Source organism: Chelonoidis abingdonii, chromosome 24, assembly GCF_003597395.2.
Source record: "Chelonoidis abingdonii isolate Lonesome George chromosome 24, CheloAbing_2.0, whole genome shotgun sequence".
NCBI lineage: Eukaryota > Metazoa > Chordata > Testudines > Testudinidae > Chelonoidis > Chelonoidis abingdonii.
Genome location: NC_133792.1, coordinates 4,092,394 through 4,116,533, shown reverse-complemented (window position 1 = coordinate 4,116,533; position 24,140 = coordinate 4,092,394). Strand labels below are relative to the sequence as shown.

Genomic DNA, 24,140 nt, shown 5'->3' with positions numbered 1-24,140 from the left:
CCCCTTTCCTGGGGAGAGTTGAGAATAATATCCTAACCAACTGGTTACAAAAGTGATCAAAGACCCAAATCCCTGGATCTTTGGACAATGGAAAAATCAGTCAGGTTTTTAAAAGAAGGGTTTTATTAAAAAGAAAAGGTAAAAATCATCTCTGTAGAATCAGGCTGGAAAATAACTTTACAGGGTAATCAGATTCAAAGAGCCCAGAGGAACCCTCTCTAGCCTTAGGTTCAAAGTTATATCAAAACAGGGATACATCCCTCTAGCAAAGGAACATTAACAAGTTGAGAAAAGCAAAGATAAACTAACACACCTTGCCTGGCTATTACTTACAAGTTTGAAATATGAGAGACTGGTTCAGAAAGATTTGAAGAGCCTGGATTGATGTCCAGTCCCTCTTAGTTCTAGGATCGAACAACCCCAAAACAAAGAGCACAAACAAAAGCCTCCCCCCCTCAAGATTTGAAAGTCTCTTGTCCCCTTATTGGTCCTTTGGGTCAGGTGTCAGCCAGGTTGCCTGAGCTTCTTAACCCTTTGCAGGTAAAAGAATTTTGGTGCCTCTGGCCAGGAGGGATTTTATAGTACTGTACACAGGAGGGTTGTTACCCTTCCCTTTATAGTTATGACATTCACTTGATCAGAGCTAGGTGCCTCAAGTGGGAATTCAACTTTCCAGCTTGAAGTGGAGAAATACCCACAGAGTGATAGATGGGGCATTACTGGGGAACCTTTCCATCTAGAATGTCCTTCTGTCACGGAGTCACCGGGCAATGCTCTGGAACTGCTCCCCACAAAGCCAGTCAGGACTTTGGGGAGCCTCCTCTCCCTTGGAGCAGACTTGTTCAGGGCAAGAAGCTCACACGTCTTCACCTCCTGGGTCTCTCCTTGGAGCATTCAGCATCCTCTGCCCCTCGAAACAGGCTAAAACAGAGCTTGTAGATACAGCGAACCAGACCCCTCGGCCGGTCCATTCTGGGGGCAGTGAGCCAGACCCCTAGGTCTGCACTTCACTCCTTATTCCCCAGGTAGCTCCAGACTAACCAACCCCTCCAGCCCCTCCTCTCTGCTCAGCTCCTTTCCGGCCAGGAGGTCACCTGATCCCTTGTCTCCAACACCTGCGTTGGCACCTTTGCAGAGCAGGGCCCAGGCCATCAGTTTGCTAGGATACAGAGTGCCAGGCATTAGGTGCACTGGCCCTTTGCTCTCCAGATACTTAAGAACTGCTAGGGGACACTGAGGCACCACACAGTACAGAGCAAACATTAGGAAGTCCCAGTCGTCACATCTCTCCCCCCTTCGAGACCGAACTGAGCCAGAGTCACTCCCGCCAGTGACCTGGGAAGTTCGAACCCACCAACGTTCCCATGGATGCCCCAGCATCTCTCCAATCTTTGGTGTGAGTTACACCAGGCCCTCCAGTTTTGTGCCCTCTCTTTGCTTGAGTTGCTTGATGGCACTTGCAGGCCGCATGTGGGAAGGTTATGCGGCCTGTACCCTTTTGCCACCCCAGTATCTGGGGTTAAACTGGGACGCGGTCTTCTCCAGCACTCTGGGCTGCGATTCGGGCTCTCTGGTAAGAGCCCCCATCTTGGCCTTTGCCAGCTCTGGCTTGGGCAGCCGCTCCCCACCTTGTGCCCGATACAACACCTCTGCCATCCCCACTCTTATACTTTCCAACTTTTACCGTCAGTCCCACCTCCTGAGGCAGCCCAGCCCCTCTTACCTGGGACACCTGTTCTCTCCAGGTCTGGCTAAAGGCACAAGTTATCAGTGTCTGCCAGGGCCAAGTTCTCCACCCCTCTGCTGTCTAGAATCTCACCGGGCCTAGCATGGGTCGGCATCGGACGTGGGATGGTTTTAGCTTCTGATAGCCCCCACTAAACCAGATCATCCTGTCTCCCATGGGTGGGGCACGTGGCTGTAAAACAGCTGGATCCCATCTAAAGCCAGCCTGTCCTTGACCTCTCTCTCAGGATCTGGGTTGTTTCCCGTGACTCTGAATGGGGAACACCTGATGGGCCGATGGCTCCTACCTCAGGGAAGAGATCCACCAGGGGCTTTTCCCTTCTCCTCCCAATCTCCCCTTTCCGGTCAGGGTCCCTCCTCTCCTCCATCCAGCAGCTTGAGAGGGAAAACCTGTGGATCCTGGGCACCACCAGCTGCCTCCTGATTCCCCTCAGTTCTACTTCCCCTTGGGGAGCCCATTCCCGGGACAGGAATCCCTTCCCCCGCAGGACTCTGTCCTGCAGCCTTCCCCAAGGGGTTTCGCTCTGTGCCAGCAAGTTCCCTCAGCTTCTCCAAGGAGGGATCCTCTGCAGCTCGGTCTGGGATTCAGCTGCTGGGGCAGGGAGTGGGACCTGCCCCTCTCACGGCTGGGCCTGGGGTCACAGCCTCCCTGAGCCTTGTCCCTGGTAGTCCCTCCCTGCGTATCATCATTTCCACAGCACGTCTGGACCAGGCAACCTGCGTTGGCAGCTGACCTGCCCTGCCTGGGTGTCCACCACACTCAGCTGGGGTCTCAGCTCCCCCTGTGTTCAGCGCTGCCCTGGCTGTCCCAGTGGGGAGCGGCAGCGAGCTCTCTCTCTGGTCTCAGCCTCAGAGCCAGCGTGAGCCCCTCTCCGGTGTGCAGGGGGGCGGGGAGATCTCTCCCTCCCCTCAGTCCCGCGGGGCTGGTTACAGGAGGCATGGATCCTGAGTCCAGCAGCCCTCCCCACTGCCAGCAAGGTCATTTGCATTTTCACTGACCATTTCCACCCAGCCAATTGGTTCCCTGGATTCAAATTCAAACCCTCGGCAGTTACAGGAGCAGGGTCGGGATCCTGTCCCAAGGGGAGACAGTCACCCCCCAACAGGGCCTCCCAGCCGATATCCTGGAGAACCCCAATGACCAGCCAGTCGACCTCCTGCGTCTGCAAGGGAATCCGGGCCATAGGCAGGGCGAGGAGCTTCACCCCCAGGGACCTTCACCCAGGTCCCACAGTCCCTCAGCATCTGCGGCTGCACCACCCACAGTTCCCTCTGTCCCAGGGCCTCGCCCCTGCAGGCGTGTTTCCCCACTGACCCCTGGGCAGCCCCCTATTGTCTCCGTCCACCATACACGTCATTGCTGCTGCTGTTCTCCTGCAAGCTTTTCCACAGCCTCTTGCTCTCTCCATGGGTCCTCTCGCTCTCTCGGGCTCTGCTCCAATCCCATCTGTCTCCAATCCCTGATGGGGAACCCAATCGTGAAGACCCTGTCTGGTTGGGACCAGACTCTCAGGAGTGCCTGGCTCGCTCCAGCTGCTCCCAGATCCTCTTGTAGTCCATCTGGGTCAGGAATCTGCTCTCAGAGCGGTCTCCTCCTCCAACTGCACGATTACTGTGCCTTGGTGAACTTCCCCATGCGTAACTCTCTCTTTGTGCACAGGATCACAATGTCCTTCTTAAGGAATGATTATAGGCCATCACTTCACCGTTCCCAAGTGGCTCTGGACTCACAGGCCTATGTGCTCTTGCTCCCCCCGGTTTCCAGGAAACCCTGGTGTGCCAGCCCTTCTCGTGATCACCACCTCTTTGCCAGGGTCGAGCTGCAGACTCCTCTGCCCCTGGGACTGCTCCTGCAATCCCAGGGGAACCCTGCTACTGCAAATCCTTCTCTCTCCCAGGGTCGAGCGGCAAGCTCCTCCCCTGAGACTGTCACTGCAGTCCTAGGGGCCCCGTTACTCCACACGTCCTTCTGCTGGTCACACACTCCCAGAGGTTAACTGCCCCCTGAAACCGTCCCTCTTCAGCCTTCAGCACGCCTGGTCCTCATTATCCCTCCTTTGTTTTACTGCCCCCAGTCACTTACTGCAGAAGCGCCATCCACGGGGTGCAGTATCTCACTCCGCTGCCACCAGTTGTCACGGAGTCACCGGGCATGCTCTGGAACTGCTCCCCACAGCCAGTCAGGACTTTGGGGAGCCTCCTCTCCCTTGGAGCAGACTTGTTCAGGCAAGAAGCTCACACGTCTTCACCTCCTGGGTCTCTCCTTGGAGCATCAGCATCCTCTGCCCCTCCGTGGGCTTCCCACAGCGAGACCACCCAGGCGGGTCCTGGGGAGCCACAGGGTTCTGCACCCCACTTTGCAGTCAGACGTGACTCTCAGCCAGCAAAACAGAGGTTTATGCATGACAGGAACAGGGTCTAAAACAGAGCTTGTAGATACAGCGAACCAGACCCTCGGCCGGGTCCATTCGGGGGCAGTGAGCCAGACCCCTAGGTCTGCACTTCACTCCTTATCCCAGGTAGCTCAGGACTCACCAACCCTCCAGCCCCTCCTCTCTGCTCAGCTCCTTTCCCGGGCCAGGAGGTCACCTGATCCCTTTGTCTCCAACACCTGCAGTTGGCACCTTTGCAGAGGAGGGGCCCAGGCCATCAGTTGCTAGGATACAGAGTGCCAGGCATTAGGTGCACTGGCCCTTTGCTCTGCCAGATACTTAAGAACTGCCTAGGGGACACTGAGGCACCAACACAGTATTCAGAGCAAATATTAGGAACAGTCCCAGTTCGTCACACCTTCCCTTTGTTAAAAACAGTGAGGAGTCCGGTGGCACCTTAAACACTAACAAATGTATTTGGGCATAAGCTTTCGTGGGTAAAAACCCCACTTCTTTAGATCCATGGAGTGCAAATGACAGATGCAGGCATAAATATATATTGGCACATGAAGAGAAGGGAGTTACCTTACAAGTGGAGAACCAGTGTTGAAGGCCAATTCAATCAGGGTGGATGTGGTCCGCTCTCAATAATTGATGAGGAGGTGTGAATAACAAGAGAGGGAAAGTTGCTTTTGTAATGAGCCAGCCACTCCCAGTCCCTATTCATGTCCAAATTAATGATGTTAAATTTGCAAACAAATTTTAGTTCTGCAGTTTCTCTTTGAAGCCTGTTTCTGAAGTTTTTTGTTGCAGGATGGCTACTTTTAAATCTGTTATAGAACATCCAGGGAAATTGAAGTGTTCTCCTACTGGCCTTTGTATGTTACCATTCCAGATGTCTGATTTGTGTCCATTTATTCTTTTTCCCTTTGTTCTTCTTCCATTGTGTCACAGTTTTCCATTTCTTTCACTTGAAGCCCAGACAATCCGGCTTTATTTATTCTCCCTTCAGACCTCTCAAATTCTTTTTATACATTCAACACGGATTTCACAAAACCTTATCACTGCCCCCACACCCTGGACTCTCCCTTGCACACAAAGCGCCCATATTTGTGGACTAGGTGTATCCAGTCAGGGTAGCCAAAGATGCTCCAGATTCTACTGGAGACACAAACCAATGCATTGATTTTCTAAAGAAGGAGAAGAAGAACATGTCTCTGTAGTCTGTTGATTTCATTCCATAACACACCCCCATGGAGGAAAATTGGGCTGTTAGTTTTATGCCATTTAAAAGACTTGGAGAGGGATTGTTCTGTTTCCTGGTCATTTTTTGTGTTTTGCAGTAAACTGTTCCCAAATTACCGAATACATCAAATACCTTCCTTCCACTTTATCAGGTCTGGGGCCCAGCGACAGCCAGGGCCAGCTGCAATCCAGCCTGGCCTGACTCCACTGAAAGCCTGTTCATTTTGCAGTGGAAGTGGTAATATTTGATCCTGCTAAGCGCAGAGTAGTTTGTGCTGGGAGCAGGTGCAGCTTACTAGAGTGCAAGGATGCATAGATTCATAGACTCGAGGACTGGAAGGGACCTTGAGAAGTCCTCAAGTCCAGTCCCTGCCCTCATGGCAGGACCAAATGCACAGGGACATTCAGGTGGAGGTTTTCTAGGGCACAAGGGGCAACAAGGCACATAACACCTAGCTCCTCACTGTGCCTCAGATTTGAATCAGGAAATCTTGGCCCCATTGAAGTCAATGGGAGTTTTACCATTGGCTTTAATGGAACCTGGATTTCACCCCAAACCCTTGCACTCCCAGGACCATAAAGAGAAGCTGGCTGATCTAGTTCACGATGATTTCTTAACAAATTTGTACTGAACTGCTTTGTGGGTATTTTCAGCAGGTGGCTGTACCTGGCTACCTTTTGACAAGTAAGAAGGGTGGGATCCAAAAGACGAAGCTTTCTCTATATAATTGGAATTGTTATAATTACGCGTTTCATGGAATTAGAATGATTTTTATTCCATTAACAACATTTTGGTCAAGTATATTCTGTTCCTTTTGTCATGAAATATTTAATTCCTATGCCAGCCGTATACACAATCTCTTGTTTTTATTATTATACAGCATTATCGTGCAGCATTATACACATTCATTTTGTAATTTGAGAATGTGGTCGATACAGACATTGCTCTGCTGTGTTATTCTGCAATAATTGGGATCCGTAACACAAAGTATATGCACCATTTATTTACTAAAGTCTACTTATGATATAAGGAAGAAGAATTGTATTGTCCTTAAATCCAACACTGTGCACTGCACACTCCATGAATCTGCAGTTCTTACACAGGATTTGTACAAAAATATTTTTGCTCTCTTTACAGCTAGGTTTCCAGGCATTACATTATTTTACCACTATCATTATAGGAAAAACACAACACAGACAATATACTATTATCACTACAAAGTGACAGGACTATGTATCTACCAGTGCTAATGCACTGTGCTGTATGATAATTACCAATGCTTTTCATATGTACACATTTTCCTTGAAAGTGAAGTCTAAAAAAAGACATTGAGCTACTTGCATTGCATGGAAAACTTATTCTCTATGGAGCTGCATATGTGAGAATCAGTCATTCATTTCATAGATTCTGTACCACCATCATACTCAACCATCACATTATCTGATGCTTACGTTATGTCTTTATACAGCCATAGCACACAGGCACACAGGCAGGAAATGGGAAGGGAAGAAGCACTTCCTCATGGACTGGTAGGGGACCCAAGGTCCATCCTCTATTCTGGGTTCTGGTCCCAAATCCCCGTATTAGGCAGCTAGGTCTGCTTCTTCAGATGTCCTGCGGTTTCTCTGGGCTGCTTCCTATCTCTAAGCCCCCTTATGCTGCACCCCACACAGCCTTTGCTTACCACAGCCTTCCTTTGGTTCTCAGGCCTCTGGCTTCTCCCATCTCTGCTGAACTAAGGGTATGTCTACACTACAAAATTAGGATGAATTTATAGAAGTCGGTGTTTCAGAAATCGTTTTTACACAGTCAATTGTGTTTGTCCCCCCGCAAAATGCTTTAAGTGCATTCAGTCGGCGGACTGCATCCACAGTACCGAGGCTAGCGTCGACTTCAAGAGCGTTGCACTGTCAGTAGCTATCTCACAGTTCCTGCAGTCTCCACCGCCCATTGAAATTCTGGGTTGAGATCCCAATGCCTGATGGGGTAAAAACAGTGTTGTGAGTGATTCTGATATATGTTGTCAGCCCCATCCTCTCCATGAAAGCAACGGCAGACAATCGTTTCACACCTTTTTTCCTGGGTTACCTGTGCAGATGCCATACCATGGCAAACATGGAGCCCACACAGCTGACCAGCACCATAAGTCTCCTGGGTGCTGGCAGACGTGGGACTGCATTGCTACACAGCAGCAGTTCCTTGCCTTTTGGCAGCAGGCGGTGCATTACAACTGGTAGCCATCATCGTCGTATTCCTAGGTGCTCTTTTAACCAGCCTCGGTGAGGTCAGTCAGGGGATCCTGGGCAGACACAGGAGTCACTCAGCCAGGTCATTCCTATTTTCTGCCGAGCACTCAGGGGCTGATGATGGCTAGCAGTCGTAATGCAGCAATGTCTACCGAGCACCCAGGAGCTGACGATGGCTAGCAGTCAAACTGCACCACCTGCTGCCACCCTAATGATGTAAAAGATAGATGGAGTGGATCAAAACAACAAATAGACCCAATTTATTTTGTATTCATTTGCTTCCTCCCTCTCTCCCTCCATGAAATCAACGGCATGCTAAACCCAGGATTTTGAGTTCGATCCTTGAGGGGGCCATTCTGTGTGACAGTTGTTCATGTTTCTCCTTGATGCAAAGCCACTCCCTTTGTGGGTTATAATTCCCTGTAAGCCATGTCATCAGCCGCTCCTCCCTCCATCAGAGCAGACAATCATTTTGCGACTTTTTTCAGCCCAGACGCCATAGTACTGAGATCATGGAGCCCACTCAGATCACTGCGGCAATTATGAGCACTGTAAACATTATCCTGGAGTATATGCAGAACCAGAACCTGCCAGAGGGAGTTTGCCTGGGATCTGTCCGAAAGGAGGTATGCTAAGTGCTGCATTGAGGGGCTGTGTTGGTGAATGTCTGAGCATCTGAGTGTCTGAGTATCTGAGTGGGCCTGGGAAACAACCACAGACTGGTGGGACTGCATAGTGTTGCAGGTTTGGGATGATTCCTATTGGCTGTGAAACTTTCGCATGCGTAATGGCACATTTATGGAACTTTGTGACTTACATTCCCCTGTCCAGAAGTGCCAGAATACCAAGATGAGAGCAGCCCTCACAGTTGAGAAGCGAGTGGCGATAGCCCTGTGGAAACTTGCAACACCAGACAGCTACTGGTCAGTTGGCAATCAATTTGGAGTGGGCAAATCTACTGTGGGGGCTGCTGCGATCCAAGTAGCCAAGGCAATCAAAGAGCTGCTGATATCAAGGGTAGTGACTCTGGGAAATTTGTAGGTCATAGTGGATGGCTTTGCTGCAATGGGATTCCCTAACTGTGGTGGGGCGATAGACGGAACCCATATCCCTGTCTTGGCACTGGAGCACCAAGCCAGTGAGTATGTAAACCGAAAGGAGTACTTTTCAATGGTGCTGCAAGCACTGGTGGATCACAAGGGATGTTTCACCAACATCAACATGGGATGGCCAGGAAAGGTACATGACGCTCACATCTTCAAGAACTCTGGTCTGTTTCCAAAGCTGCAGGAAGACACTTTCTTCCCAGAGCAGAAAATAATCGTTGTGGATGTTGAAATGCCTATAGTTATCCTTGGGGACCCAGCCTACCCCTTAATGCCATGGCTTATGAAGCCATACACAGGCACCCTGGACAGTAGTCAGGAGATGTTCAATTATAGGCTGAGCAAGTGCAGAATGGTGGTAGAATATGCATTTGGATGTTTAAAAGAGCACTGGCAAGGTTTACTGACTCGGATAGACCTCAGCGAAACCAATATTCCCATTGTTATTACTGCTTGCTGTGTGCTCCACAATATCTGTGAGAGTAAGGGGGAGACATTTATGGTGGGGTGGGAGGTTAAGGCAAATCATCTGGCCGCTGATTATGCCCAGCCAGACACCAGGGCAGTTAGAAGAGTACAGGAGGCCGCAGTGTGCATCACAGAAGCTTTGAAAACCAGTTTAATGACTGGGTAGGCTACGCTGTGAAAGTTCTGTTTGCTTCTTCTTGATGAAACTGCCCCCCTGGTTCACTCTACTTCCCTGTAAGCTAGCCACCCTCCCATTCCCTCTTCGATCACCTCTTGCAGAAGCAATAAAGTCATTGTTGCTTCACATTCATGCATTCTTTATTAATTCATTACACATATGTGGGAAAACTGCCAAGGTAGCTCGGGACGGGTGGGGGAGGATGGAAGCACTGGGCGGGGTGGGGTGGTGGATGAGGGGAGGAGGGCAGGACAAGGACACACTGCACTTTAAACCTTTAAAGCTTTAAAACTTTAAAACTTATTGAAGGCCAGCCTTCTGGTGCTTGGGCAATCATCTGGGGTGGAGTGGCTGGGTGGCCAGAGCCCCACCCCTGCATTCTTGGGCATCTGGGTGAGGAGGAAATGGAACTTGGGGAGGAGGGTGGTTGGTTACACAGGGGCTGTAGTGGCAGTCTGTGCTCCTACTGCCTTTTTCTGCAGCTTAACAATACATCGGAGCATATGAGTTTGATCTTCCAGCAGCCTGAGTATCGACTCTTGCCTTCTGTCACCAAGCTGACACCATCTATCATCTTCAGCCCACCACTTACTCTCTTCAGCCCACCACCTCTCCTCGCGTTCATATTGTGCTTTCCTGCACTCTGACATTGTCTGCCTCCATGCAGTCTGCTGTGCTGTGTCAATGTGGGAGGACAGCAGGAGCTCAGAGAACATTTCATCCCGAGTGCATTTTTTTCGCCTTCTAATCTTCACTAGCCTCTGCAAAGGAGAAACATTTGTAGCTGGTGGAGGAGAAGGGAAAGTGGTTAAAAAGACACATTTTAGAGAACAATGGGTACACTCTTTCACATTAAACCTTGCTGTTCACATTACACAGCACATTTGTCTTTGTTACAAGGTCACATTTTGCCTCTTGTTTTGAGGGCCTGCCAGTTTGGTGTGAGAGATCACTCACACTTCCCCCTTCCCCCCACCGTGCGCTAACAGTGAGGAACATTTCTTTTCAGCCAAAGCCAAACAGCTGAGTGCGAACGGGCACCTCTGAATGTGCCCTTAATAAAAGCGCTCAATTTCAACTAGGTGACGATGAATGATATCACTCTCCTGAGGATAACACAGAGAGATAAAGAATGGATGTTGTTTGAATGCCAGCAAACACCGAGACCATACTCTGCCATGCTTTGTTATGCAATGATTCCCAACTATGTGCTACGGCCTGTATAATACTTGTGGATATGTCCCTGGAGGATTTCCACTCCGTACCCATACACTTTAACAGACTTTTCCAGTAGCTGTACTGCCGCGCATGCCAGGGCAAATTGATCATTAAACATGCTTGCTTTTAAACCATGTGTAATATTTACAAAGGTACACTCACCAGAGGTCCCTTCTCCACCTTCGGGGTCCAGGAGCCTGCCTTGGATGGGTTGGGGGGTTACTGGCTCCAGGTCCAGGGTGAAAATCATATCTTGGCAGTTGGGGAAACTGGTTTCTCCACTTCCTTGCTGTGAGCTATCTTCAATCTCTTCATCATCATCTTCCTCATCCCCAAAACCCGCTTCCATGTTGCATGATTCTCCATTGATGGAGTCAAAGTGCAGGGTTGGGGTAGTGGTGGTGGCTGCACCCCCTAGCATAGCATGCAGTTCATCATAGAAGCGTGATGTTCGGGGCTCTGATCCAGAGTGGCCATTTGCCTCTCTGGTTTTGTGGTAGGCTTGCCTTAGCTCCTTAATTTTCACGCGGCACTGCTATGCGTCCCTGTCCTTCAAACCCTTTGAGACTTTTTCTAATGTTTTGGCATTTCGTTTACTGGAACGGAGTTCAGCTAGCACGGATTTGTCTCCCCATAGAGCGAGCAGATCCCGTACCTTCCGTTCGGTTCATGCTGAAGCTCTTTTGCGATCCTGGGACTCCATCATGGCCACCTCTGCAGATGAGATTTGCACTCACCTGCACCTTGCCACGATGGCCAAACAGGAAATGAGATTCAAAAGTTCGTGGGCCTATTCCTGTCTATCTGGCTAGTGCATCTGAGTTGAGAGCGCTGTCCAGAGCAGTCACAATGGACCACTCTGGGATAGCTGCCAGAGGCCAATATCGTCGAATTGCATCCACACTACCCCAAATTCGACCCAGCAAGGCTGATTTCAGTGTTAATCCCCTTGTCAGAGGTGGAGTAACGAAACTGAGCCCTTTAAGTCTAGAAAAAGGACTTTGTCGTGTGGACGGGTCCAGGCTTAAATCAAGGTAATGCTACTAAATTCGACCTAAAATCATAGTGTAGACCAGGCCTAAGAAGTCTTCCACTCCTCTCAGGCTCCACAGAAGTGCTTTACTGACACTATCTCAGGGCCTCCCCCACAGGAGCCAGACCTACTCCATGTGGATCTCCCTATTGGCTTCTTGCGGGTTTGAGCCGTGTCTCAGCCCCCTCCCTTTCCCTCTCCTCCTCCCCAACACACACAGAGAAGTTCTGCCTACTTTTGTTATTGGCACCAAGTAGTACCTTTGTGTGTAGATCTTTATTCATAAATACTTAATGCCCGATTCTTTGCACTGAAATCCCAGCTCTGTCACTCTTTAGTGCATTGCTCATGTAGGGGCATAATTTCAGATTCATCCACCCTTGCTGTGAATTCAACCCATTCACCAAAACGTTTAATGATCCCCAACATCCTTGTCATTGATTCCCCTGTGTTCCTTCAAGTCAGAAGTAAGTTATATGCATATATAGTTTCTACCTCCTGGTCTCTAAACTTAATTTCTTCTATTCCTTGATGATCTGGTAACAGCAAAGCCAATATCTCAGTTCCCAGCGTCAGAGGTAGCAGCGTGAGGGGACAGCATTCCTTGTCCAAAATGGAACTGGTTGGAGGATGTGGTGTTGGTGAACACTATAGAGAGGATGGTGTTTTATAGAGCTGTTTGACCCAAGCTATAAAGTATTCTCCTTTGCTATAACATTGCATGGCTCTGTATTAAAAATTGCCTTCTATCTTATCAAATGATTTTTTAGCAGCTATTGGAAAAGCGGCTGCTGGCTCTGTAGAGGTTTCATCTGATTTATCACATCCAATATTTTCCTTGCATATTTTACTAATAATTAAACTTTAAAAAATTCAACCCAGTCAGGTTGAATAAATCATCCAAGTTTATCCTGTAGTCTAATATTTTGGCTAATATTTTGCCATCACAATTTGAGAGAAACAGGTCTGTCACTCCCACATTCTAGGGAATCTCAACCTGTTTTTTTTTTCAATAAAATTATACAGTATGTGAATGAGATGTTCCTTATGGTCTAGACGAAATATTATATTTTTAACTCTTGTTTTATTTGTGTATATTTTTGGGGGGTGGTGATGGTGGTGCTTTTAAAGGTATAATTGATTTTGGAGGAGGGTTCATATTGTGGCTTTAGTTGTTGTATTTTTAAAATTTGTATCCATTTGACTGAGTTGTGCTGATTTTAAAGTCTGAATTTATTTTATCTACATTATGGCTTAAGACAAAGATGCTATATTAATAAATATGAACTTTGAATTTTCTGAATTTCAATAAACGGATAGGACATCATACATTGCATTGACAGTGTTGCACCAGCCAGAATACCTGACAGCAGTGAAGAGAGTTGATCTTTAAACTTTGTACAGAACTAAGAATATGGTTGTATTTTCAAAATGTAAATATAGCAGTTGGTTTATGTGGAAATATTTTTAGGGTCATATAAATGCTTGCACAAAGGACACAAATACACTTTTTAGCACCTGTGCAGGAGTCACTTCTGACTCAGCAGTGACACAGGCGTATTTCTCAGAGTGTAGGATTTTTTCCAGTAACTTGATGTTTCAATGAGTTTATCATGACCACATGGCATTAACCATGCACTCTGCGGAGCAGATTGGCTCTGACAGTGTCTGCTGTCATGTGACTTTTCTCTCTACTCCAAACACTGATCATCATAGTGAACGCTCCTTCTGCTGGACTGTGTGTTCTGGCAAGCACACATGGAGTCTGCTCAGTGCAGCTGCACATCTTGAACAAACATTTCTAGCTACTAAAAAATAAGATTGTAGTGAATGAAATGAAAAACGGGTAGATTTTAGGCATCTCAGAAAGACACCAGGACTTCACAAGAAATACTAGAACTGTCTCAATGAAACCAGGTGCATGATCTAGTCTCCAAGAGCACTCCTTTCTTTATACATGTGTATATGTGCTGCTTCCAGCTCCATCTTTGCTATGCATTTGCTTTAGGCAGTTTAGGTCACATGGGAAAACAAAGGCAGGAAAACTGGCTTATCACAAAGGAAGGAATCATCCCTCATGGTGACAAAATGGAGGGGCCAGTTAGAAGAGAAGTGTGAAGTGAGAAAAAAGATAGAGGAATGTGGAAAGTCGGAACAGAATAGGGCAGGGGTTCTAAAACTGGGGTTCAAGACCCCTCAGGGGGTTGTGAGGTTCATAGCAGCATAGAATCATAGAATATCAGGGTTGGAAGGGACTTCAGGAGGTCATCTAGTCCCATCCCCTGCTCAAAGCAGGACCAATTCCCAACTAAATCATCCCAGCCAGGGCTCTGTCAAGCCTGACCTTAAAAACCTCTAAGGAAGGAGATTCCACCACCTCCCTAGGGAACCCACTCCAGTGCTTCACTACCCTCCTAGTGAAAAAGTTTTTCCTAATATCCAACCTAAACCTCCCCTACTGTAACTTGAGACCATTGCTCCTTGTTCTGTCAACTGTTACCACCGAGAAACAGTCTAGATCCATCCTCTTTGGAACCCCCTTTCAGGTAGTTGAAACAAGCTATCAAATCCCCCCTCAGTCTTCTCTTCTGCAGACTAAAAAATCCTAGTTCCTCAGGCCTCCCTCATAAGTCATGTGCTCCAGCCTCCTAATCATTTTATTGCCCTCCGCTGGACTCTTTCCAAATTTCAACATCCTTCTTGTAGTGTGGGGACCAAAACTGGACACAGTACACCAGATGAGGCATCACCAATGCCGAATAGAGGGGAATGATCATGTCCATCGATCTGCTGGCAATGCCCTTACTTATACAGCCAAAATGCCATTAGCCTTCTTGCCAACAAGGACACACTATTGAATCATATCCAGCTTCTTGTTCACTGTAACCCCAGATCCTTTTCGCAGAACTGCTTCTAGCCATTCGGTCCCTAGTCTGCAACAGTGAATGATTCTTCTATTCCTAAGTGCAGGACTCTGCACTTGTCCTTGTTGAACCTCATCAGATTCTTTTGGTCCAATCCTCTAATTTGTCTAGGTCCCTCTGTATCCTATCCCCACCCTCCAGCGTATCTACCACTCTCCCAGTTTAGTGTCATCTGCAAACTTGCTGAGAGTGCAGTCCACGCCATCCTCCAGATCATAATGAAGATATTGAACAAAACTAGCCCAGGACTGATCCTTGGGGCACTCCACTTGATACTGGCTGCCAACTAGACATGGATCCATTGATCTCTATTCGTTGAGCCTGACGATCTAGCCAGCTTACTATCTACCTATAGTCCATTTATCCAGCCCATGCTCTTTAATTGCTGGCAAGATACTGTGGGAGACCTTATCAAAAGCTTTGCTGATGTCAAGGAATAACACATCCACTGCTTTTTCTCTCATCCACAGAGCCAGTTATCTCTTCATAGAAGGCCATTAGGTTAGTCAGGCATGGGAGGTCACAAGCTGTCAACTTCCACCAAACCCGCTTTGTCTCCAGCATTTATAATGGTGTTAAATATATGTATACAGCATGACCAGAGGGCAGCAGAAGAGTGTTAGCAAGGAGCCTTATTCCCTGCAAGGGAAGGAAGGTTTGCTATAGATTAACTAGAGCACCTGAAGCCAATTAGAGCACCAGCAGTCAGTCATGTGATAAAAACCCCTGCTTCAGTCAGATGGGGTGGGAGTTGGAGCAGGAAGGTTTGGTTGGAGCAGAGAGCAGTTTGAAGGAGTTGGAGCAGAGAACAATTTTGAAGAGAGACCAAAAGGAAAGTTTGGAGGAGTGCTGCAGTGGGCTGAGAAATCAAAAAAACCCTAGGTAAGGGGCATCTGGCTTATGTAGAAGGAGGGCAAGAAGCCCCTTCATAAGCTGAAGGACAGGAGAGGGAAGTAGCCCAGGGGAAGGAACTGCTAGTTCAAGTGGTTCACCACAAACCTCAGGGCCCCTGGGTTGGGACCTGGAGAAGAGAGTGGGCCCAGGTCCCTCCCTCTCTGCTCCCCTCCTCAAGGACAATAGTGGGGTAATTAAAATACCGATTCAGAGGCAAGCAATGGTGCCCTGAACATTCCCCAAAGAAGACAAATTGGAAGACCCAGCATAATACTACTGGCAATTTGCCACAATATATTAAAAAAAAATAATTTATAAAGGGGGAGGTCACATGCAGAGGTTTGCTATGTGAAAGGGGTCACCAGTACAAAAGTTTGAGAGCCATTGGAATAGGGTGAGCAGTGGTCTCCCAAGCCTTTAATTATGGAAAAATTGGTATGTATTTATCTTTAACTGCAAAGTCAGTTCTTTGTTTTATGGACTGTTGATTAAAATTCAGTATTTATATTTTATACTGATCCTTAGGCCAGAACCTGAGCTATGTGCTAGGTGCTTATCGGACATAACAGGAGAAGGGGGCCAAGATATTTTAAGCCCACTTTTGTGCACTAGATGGGCAACGAGCCACTCCTCTGGTATAACTCAGAGCAGCTTGAAGACTATTTTAATCACACTGGCTGCTGGTAGCCACAAAGAGCCATTACAAAAGCCACTGGAGCACAGGGACACCCTGGCCCTACTTCTGTAGGGTGACCAGACAGCCCGATAGTATTGGGACTGTCCCAATCCTAGGGGTTTTGTCTTATATACAGAACTATGCCCCCTGAAAATAAGTGTCCTGATTTTTCACACTTTCACTCTAAACCTGGGCCACTGCCTTTGTAACCCCTCTAGTTACTGATACTGGATGCTCTTCCCATGCAGAAGTGGTTATATATCAGGTTGGTTTAGCCACCAAAAAGGGCATATTTTTGTAAAACTGAAAATAAATAAAAGGAGCTATTTGCTGAGAGTCTTTATTTCCCTCATGAAAGAAGGTTCCAATGTGTCCGATAGTTTGTAGGGTCCTTGGCATCAGTGTTCATCACTGGTGGGGCATGTAATGATTTCCAGCCTATCAAAGAAATTCCTGTGCCATGAAGGAAGAGGGTAGAAGAGATTCGCTTCTGAGGGCTGGTCTACACTACGGAATAAAATCGATTTTAGATACGCAATTTCAGCTACGTGAATAACGTAGCTGAAGTCGAATATCTAAAATCGATTTACTCACCCGTCTTCACCACGCGGGATCGATGTCTGCGGCTCGCCAATTCCGGAACTCCGTTGGGGCTGGTGGAGTTCCGGAATTGATATAAGCGCGCTCAGGGATCGATATATCCCGTCTAGATTAGACGCGATATATCGATCCCAGAGCAATCGATTTTAACGCGCCGATACGGCGCGTAGTCTAGACGTGGCCTGAGCTGCAGCTAGTCTGTCAGAGGATTAAAAAGCACAGGTCACAAACCACCGTGCTACCATGGCTAAAACAGTAGTTCTAGCTTGGGGACCTGACTGTTGCTCTTAGGCATTGCCCCAAGGCCTGTTGGAGCTCCACCCTCTGCATCACTCCTGAGCAGCATGCTGTGCATGCTCCAGCGGGAAGAGTTTATCCTCACATTCTTCAACACTGTCTGAACGCCAGGTAGATAATTTCAGCTGGAGTCTGGTCAGTGTCTCTCGCCCAGTCTGACCCATTCATGCTGTGTGCTCTAGCAGAGCAAAGTGACCTGAATCTAGCCAGATTGTACCCAGTGAGAATTCCCACAACTTGGGGGAGTCCTTAGCTGGCAAGGAACCCCAGTGCAGCCAGCTGCTGCTTCACTCCTTCTGGGTCTGGTATAGGGGGACTGCTGGGGATGTGGCTGGAATGCTCCTGTTCTCCAGTTTCCACCACACACAAACCCTTGGGGGCTGTTCCTACCTGTCATAGGTTAAGGGAACCCCCAGGCTGGCAAAGGGCTGGTCTGCGAATTAGGGAGCCGGGGGCAGCTCTTTGCACCCCTTGCCCATTGCGTATGTAGGAGACTGGACAAAGCAGAGGATCTGGATCTGGATCCTGTCCTCTCTCACATGTGTCAGCAGAGCTGCTGAGGCAATTTTTGTCAAGCTGCTAATGGGTTGCCATATAAAGGAAGCTGGGCCAGTTTATCTTCATGTACGGCCTCTAATCATGAATGAGAATTCCCGAAGGGTCGGTGCAGCCCATTCACATGCCTTGGAGTCCACTGGAGAGAGGGAATGCATGGAGCAGTCCCCAGAACATGTGTCATAGCAGTGAGACAATGTGGGTTGAGGTGTGCTAGTTTAGTGTAATAAACCAGGAAAGTTCTATTTGCAGATGGTAAACGCTGTCACTGCAGTGATTCACAGGGACAGAAGCAAAACTGTAGAGCAGCTGGAGCAGCATGAAGGGTTTCAATGCACAATCAAAGGAGCAGACACAGAAAAAGGCCTGTTTCTCAGCTATTGGTTTCTCTTATTTCATAGTTTCATGGGAAGCGGGTAGAAGAGGAGAAATGAACTCTCCTGATCAGGACTCCTGCCATTAAGGATGACGACAAATTTTCTGAGCAGAAAATTGTAGAGCATCAAGGCTAGAAGGGACCTCAGGAGGTCATCTAGTCTAACCCCCTGCTCAAAGCAGGACCAATCCCTGGACAGATTTTTACCCCAGATCCCTAAATGACCCGTCAAAGACTGAACTCACAACCTGGATTTAGCAGGCCAATGCTCAAGACACTGAGCTATCTGCAGTTTTGTCTAAATGGGTTTCAATATTTCCCTTGAGAAAAATGTTGATTTTGATAAAAAATTTAAGTTTTCCAATTGGAGAAATCAACACTAAAATTTTGTCCGAACTCATCATTTTGAAACCAAACTTAACGATATATTCTGGTGGAAAATATGAAAAGTTTTGGTTGAAAACTTTCAAGAGGTGATATTGCCCGTGGAATTTACTGTGGAAAAAATTCTTTATTCCAACTGGTTCTAATATGTATGTGTACAAAATAAATAATAATAGTAACCTCTTAGGTACTTACCTGGCCTGCATCACCGTAACATCTGAGTGCTGCACAAACTTTAACGTAGTTATCCATTAGCTGGGGACCTGGCCCATAAGGGGACATGACCTGCCAGAGTGAATCTGAAATTTGCCTGGTTTTCACCTAATCTCTCTCCCTGATCTCATCAGTTTGGTGATCAGAATCCTTTTTTCAGTTGTCTGCGGGGATTAAGGCAAAGGCAAAAAGAGACAGAGCCCTGACCCTCTCCCCACTATATGGGCATGCTCATTTCAATCAGTGCTGTCATCTGAGCGGAGGAGGCATAGCGCCTTTCCCCTAAATTCTTGTCCCTCCCACACCACCTGCCAGATTCTCGCTCTAATCTCAGCAGAAGGTTGGCCAGATCTGCCTGCTAGGCCTGCCCTGGGCCAGCTCCCTCTCCAGGGCACTATGAATAATGGCAACAATCTCTAGTGCTTTAAGCAAAGACAGCAGTGACTCTGTGGAGTGCCCCTGCTGCTTGGCACTCCCCAGCAGCCTTGCTCTGTGTGTCTGTTCTGGAGCTCCAGCGCTAAATTAGACAGGTTGGCACTTCTTCCACTTTAGTAATTTAGATAAAAGTAACATTTTGTCTTGAGAGCAGAAGCAATTATACCCTGGGGTTTGGGATTAATATGATTAAACAATCTTTCTGTCTCCCTGTTTTTCTCCCTGTTCTGCTGCAATTGGAGTCTCCTCTTTCAACTATTCAACAGCAGCTAATACTCCCCCCAAAAGAGGCTTTGTATGTAAATCCTCATTAGGGAGGGCTGTGCTATTTCGGAAGGAGTATTTTAGCAAAAGAAATCTGTATCTTGATGCATTAGTGTCTCTATCACATGAAAAAGCTGTCACTGTACCATCCAGGAAACTAATGAAGATCCCAATTATACAGCAATAAAATATACATACGCCCACTGAGGGGTTTATACATTTTTAATTTTTTTCCAAAGAAAAAGGCATAGAGAAAATTCTAATTAATGATTTCATCATTTTTAAATAAAATGATACACAAGAGCAAAAACCTATTTCCTTATTGTCATTGTGCAGTTGTAAATGCTCCGGGTGCATTTCCCTGGGTTGTCCAGGTACTTGGCTTTGTCTTGTCTCCCATAATATACCCACGATTTAGAGTCTGTCACCCATTAGGGTCACGTCTCACTAATCCCTTTGGCAATGGCTGGTGCGCAGTCTCTGCCATTGGTGCAAACGCCTTTTGTACCAATCCCTTTGCTCAGTCTAGATGATTGTGCTGGTCCTTTCTGGCCTTGGGGCGTGTGAATCTCTGAAACAACTGTTGGACCAAAACTCCTGAGATGTGAATTAAAATATTGGACAGGAGTAAGAGTGACAAGAATGACCAGTCTGGTTAGTTTATTAATGCTACCTGGTTTATTTTATCATGGAGAGATGGCAAACTCACTGTACTTAAGGGTTTAATTTCCTTTCATAATATGGTGGATTTGTCCTCCTCATCCACACTCACTCTTACCCCTTTCAGCATGTGAATTATGTTCCTTTTACAATTGTTCTGAGAAATACTGAAATAAATTGCATAACACACATTTGGCACATGTGCACTTGGAATGCTAACTGCCAATCCTATATCCAAACACAGTAGAAGAAACTCTTTAAAATAATTCTTGGAGCATATGGGAAGACATCATTGTTCGGTGAAAATATTTCCTCGGGCTTTGTTTGGGATGACCCTGTGTAACTCACTTGTGAGTACTGTGGCCACAGCTAACATATCTCAACAACCTCCTGTCGATACACTAGCACCTTCTCATGTTTCTCTGCCACACCAATTGCTGTCAGTTTCTGCTTTCTTCCATTTGTTACATCTTGTTTTTCTATTTCTAATTTTAATTTTAATTTCTAATTCCCTACCCTCTGCCTCAACATATTTCAAGACCTGGCTCCAAAGCATGCAGGTACTAGATCTTCTTAGCACAATTGTTATAAGAAATTTTTAACATGGGCACAGCGATGCCTTTTACTCTAATCTTGGTCTGAGAAACAATTGAACTGTTTTTGCTGAAAATGTCCAAAAATATTCACCCAAAGCAGATACCCAGCAGGGAACATTTTCAGCACTAATGCTTAAATTTTAGTAAAATTATAAGCAATTGACAACAAGGTTTTTATAATGGGAGGAGTCTGGCAATTTTAATAACAGGCAGTGCGACCAGCACTACCTATACAAAAACAAATGGTTGCTACTTTTCCAAGTTATTGTATGTAGATAGGTGAATAGCTCACAACATCTATTCCTGCACATAAACTCATTGTTCATGTAAATGTGAGGTTACAATGTGAGATCCCTGGAATACAGATTTAGAAAGACCCTGTCAAGACTGAATCCCCACTCTGGCACTTCGAGTGAAAAAGGTGTGGGCCTGCAAGGATTCTAAAAATAAATACTGATCACTCCAGGCTGGTATTAAACTCCCAAGGTTACAGCTTTTCTCTGACCTTGGATGGGTAGATGCTGCCACCACCCAAGTGCAAAAACTCCCCTTTGAGAACCCACGAAGGCGCACTTGGGAATTCCTTCCTGTGGGGTCCACTCCAGCCCTTTCACCTCCCCTCCGGGGAAGAGCTGAGAATGAAAAACAAAGCAAATCAGCTGTTGCCACAAGCTAATTAAACAACATGTGCAGAAATCTCTTAGGACACAAAAACCCAATCCTGTTCTAAAAAAAAGAGGTACATTTTATGAAAAACAAAAAGAAAGGAAATACATTTGGAATTTAGGGTTATTGCTAGATTAAAAAAAATTACAAAAATTAAGCATCAAGATGGCTCTCTTGAGGTTCAGTTTAAAGGTTACAAGTAAAGCAAAAGCATTTGGGGTTAGCATGGAGGAGTCCACAAGCCATTTAAAAGAGATAAACCAAATCGCATCTTCATAGACATTTCCTGATCTACTTACATCTCTGGGATTTCAAATGAGAAGTTTCTAGGTATGATCTGATGATTTTTCATCCCTGGCTCAAAGCTTTTTACAGCCCTGTCTCTCCTTTCCGGGAGAACAACAAAGGGAAAGTTTTTTCTCAATTTTAAAAAGTTCTAGTCTTCTCATGGGCTCTTTTGGTCAGGTGCCCACTCTCTTCCTTTTACTTATGGGCTTTTTAACCCTTTACAGATAAAGCAAGTAGACAAGAGCTACTAACAGGGATTTTATAGCTAACTGGCTGGCTGGGTGTCCACAAAAGGGAGATACCCCCTTTCCCCGTTTATTACAGACCCCAACCATTAGAAAGCATGGAAATTATTAAAGTAACATTGATAATGCCGTAAATTCAGAATATCCTTGGAGTTTCTACATTTTGTAGCAGACATGGGCTCATTGACATGAGATATTTCACTGCTGAACAGAACTGAGCCAGAACTATCAAGAGAAACAGTCTTTCACTTTTTGTGCTATAGAAAGACAGTTCAAAAGTTTTAAAATGCATGTTTCTGGCACAGCTCCTTGAGGTGCATTTTTTAGGCAAGAGATTTCATAATATTCTGGGAATATATGTTAAGGGAGAGATTTGCCCCTAGGTCCTTACAAGGCCTAGCTCTTAATTTATGTCCCACTTTTCCCTGAAATGGGGTAACATGAGGCACAGAGCTCTGCATGGAGAGAATATCACCCAATTTGCCCAGCAGTCTGTTGAATCATTTCTTTGATAACTATCCACACTGTACAGAGTATTCCTACCTATAGAAGGAGTGATATGAATGACATCTGACTTCTCTATAGAAAGGGTGACATCTCCAGTACAGAGATACAGGTACCTGAGTACCCTCAGGGGTCCTATGAAAATGAATTAAATGTCTTAGATGAAGTAGAATAGGGACTCTGTTTTAATTTTTTTCTCTGTAGGAGTCTAATTTTTTTTCAGAATCTCAGTATATACTTGGCTACTTTCCTAATTGCAGTTATCTTAGCTATTGCCATTCTTAAATTGTAGGTTGATTTGAAATAAAAATCAAGGAAAGTTTAATTAATTTTCTCATGCCCCTCTCCCTTTTTTAATAAGAAGATAATATTCACAGAGAGAAAACAGGACAAAGATATTGCAGCTTGCTCCCTGCTTTGCTGACAGGCCTGCACTCCAGAGTCTGCACTGCCATGGCCCACTGCTGCTCTCATATGCCATTGAAATCATACAATTTGCTGGAGGAGCCTTTCCTCAACTTGCTGGTGCACGTGGCAGCAGCAAAGCCTTTAAAATTGCTATTGCACCAAATAAGAAGTTTTAAGAAGGGAAACTCTGAAGAAAAATAGCCAGGAAAACAAACTGAAAAAAGTAGGGGCTCAAAAGCAATACCTGTTGCCAGTGCCAGGGTTCCTTAGGCACTTAAATATGATCACAACATAAACACAGAAAAGTTAAGTAAAAACATAAAATACTCTTGCTTGAAGGTTGCAATGTAACGCTACTTTTATTCTTAGAATCCAGAACAATAACACACAGTAACCAAAAGCAGAAAGAGACAAATCAGGCTGCAGTCTAAGTCAGCAATCCAAAACTCATCCCACCTTGTGAAAAGTGTTCACCCACAGGTGACAAGGTGTTTTTGTCTTTAATCATTTTCCTATGTGAGTTCATTCGAGAGTGCAGTGATTGTCTGGTTTTACCCACATAGTTAGGGCATTTAGTGGACTGGGTAAGGTACATCACATGTTGTGATAGCCATGTGTAGGACGCATGGGTCTTGAAAGGCATGTTATGGGGGGTGTTGAAAATTGCAGCAGTGGAGATATGTCTCCAGGTTTTGCGTCTGTTGTTCCAGGAGGGTTTGGTGCTGCTTTGAGTTGGTCTGTCCTGGTCTGTGGTGAGCTTCCTTCTGATGATGAGTTTGGAGGGTTGTTTGAAAACCAGAAGAGGGGGTTCAGGAAAGATTTCTTTCAGGATGGGGGTCCCCACTGAGCATGGGTTGTAGTTGTTTGATGACACCCCAAATGAATTCACACAACCTGTTCAAATGAACTGAAGATGCAGAAATATTTGGAACACAAACATCCAGGATTCAGGGGCTCACACTGGCAGATGCAGAAGAAGCCATATAAATGACTTGTCAGTGGAAAATGAAGTTTATGCAAAGCTGAAATTTTCCAAAGTGTGTGGGAAATTGTTTAAGGGAGGGGTTTTGTGTGTGCTATGGGAAGGGGTTTGGGTGGAGAAAATGGGAGGGTTTTGGAGTGAGCACATAGGGGAGGGATTTGAAGTGAACACAATAGGAAGAGTTTAGAGGGAGAGCACATGTGGAGGGATTTGGAGTGCACACATGGTTTTATTGTAATCATATATAAACAGGTTTGGGGAGAACACTTTGTGGGTGAGCACACGGGAAGAGGGGTGGGCGGAGTTTACACTGAGCACAAGTGAAGTGGGTCTCTTGAGAGCATTGGGGATGGCAATTGGGGTGGGCACATAGGGAAGGGTAGGGGGTGACCATGGAGAGTGGTTTAGAGTGCACATAGAGTCTTGGTTTAGGGAGTGGGTTAAAGTATGCACATGGGGAACAGCGTAGGGTGAGTTTGTAGGAAGCTGTTGAGGTGAGTTTAATAAAGCAGATTCCCCTGAGATTACAGATATTGCTAGTAGTCCAGCATTTCTGTGTG

General features: G+C 46.3%; 1 pseudogene; it reads right to left on the bottom strand.

Annotated features, from left to right (window-relative positions):
- LOC142045916 (uncharacterized) overlaps positions 1–11,283 on the bottom strand; it is a 105,967-nt pseudogene extending 94,684 nt beyond the window's left edge.
- Positions 11,284–24,140: the final 12,857 nt, after the last annotated feature.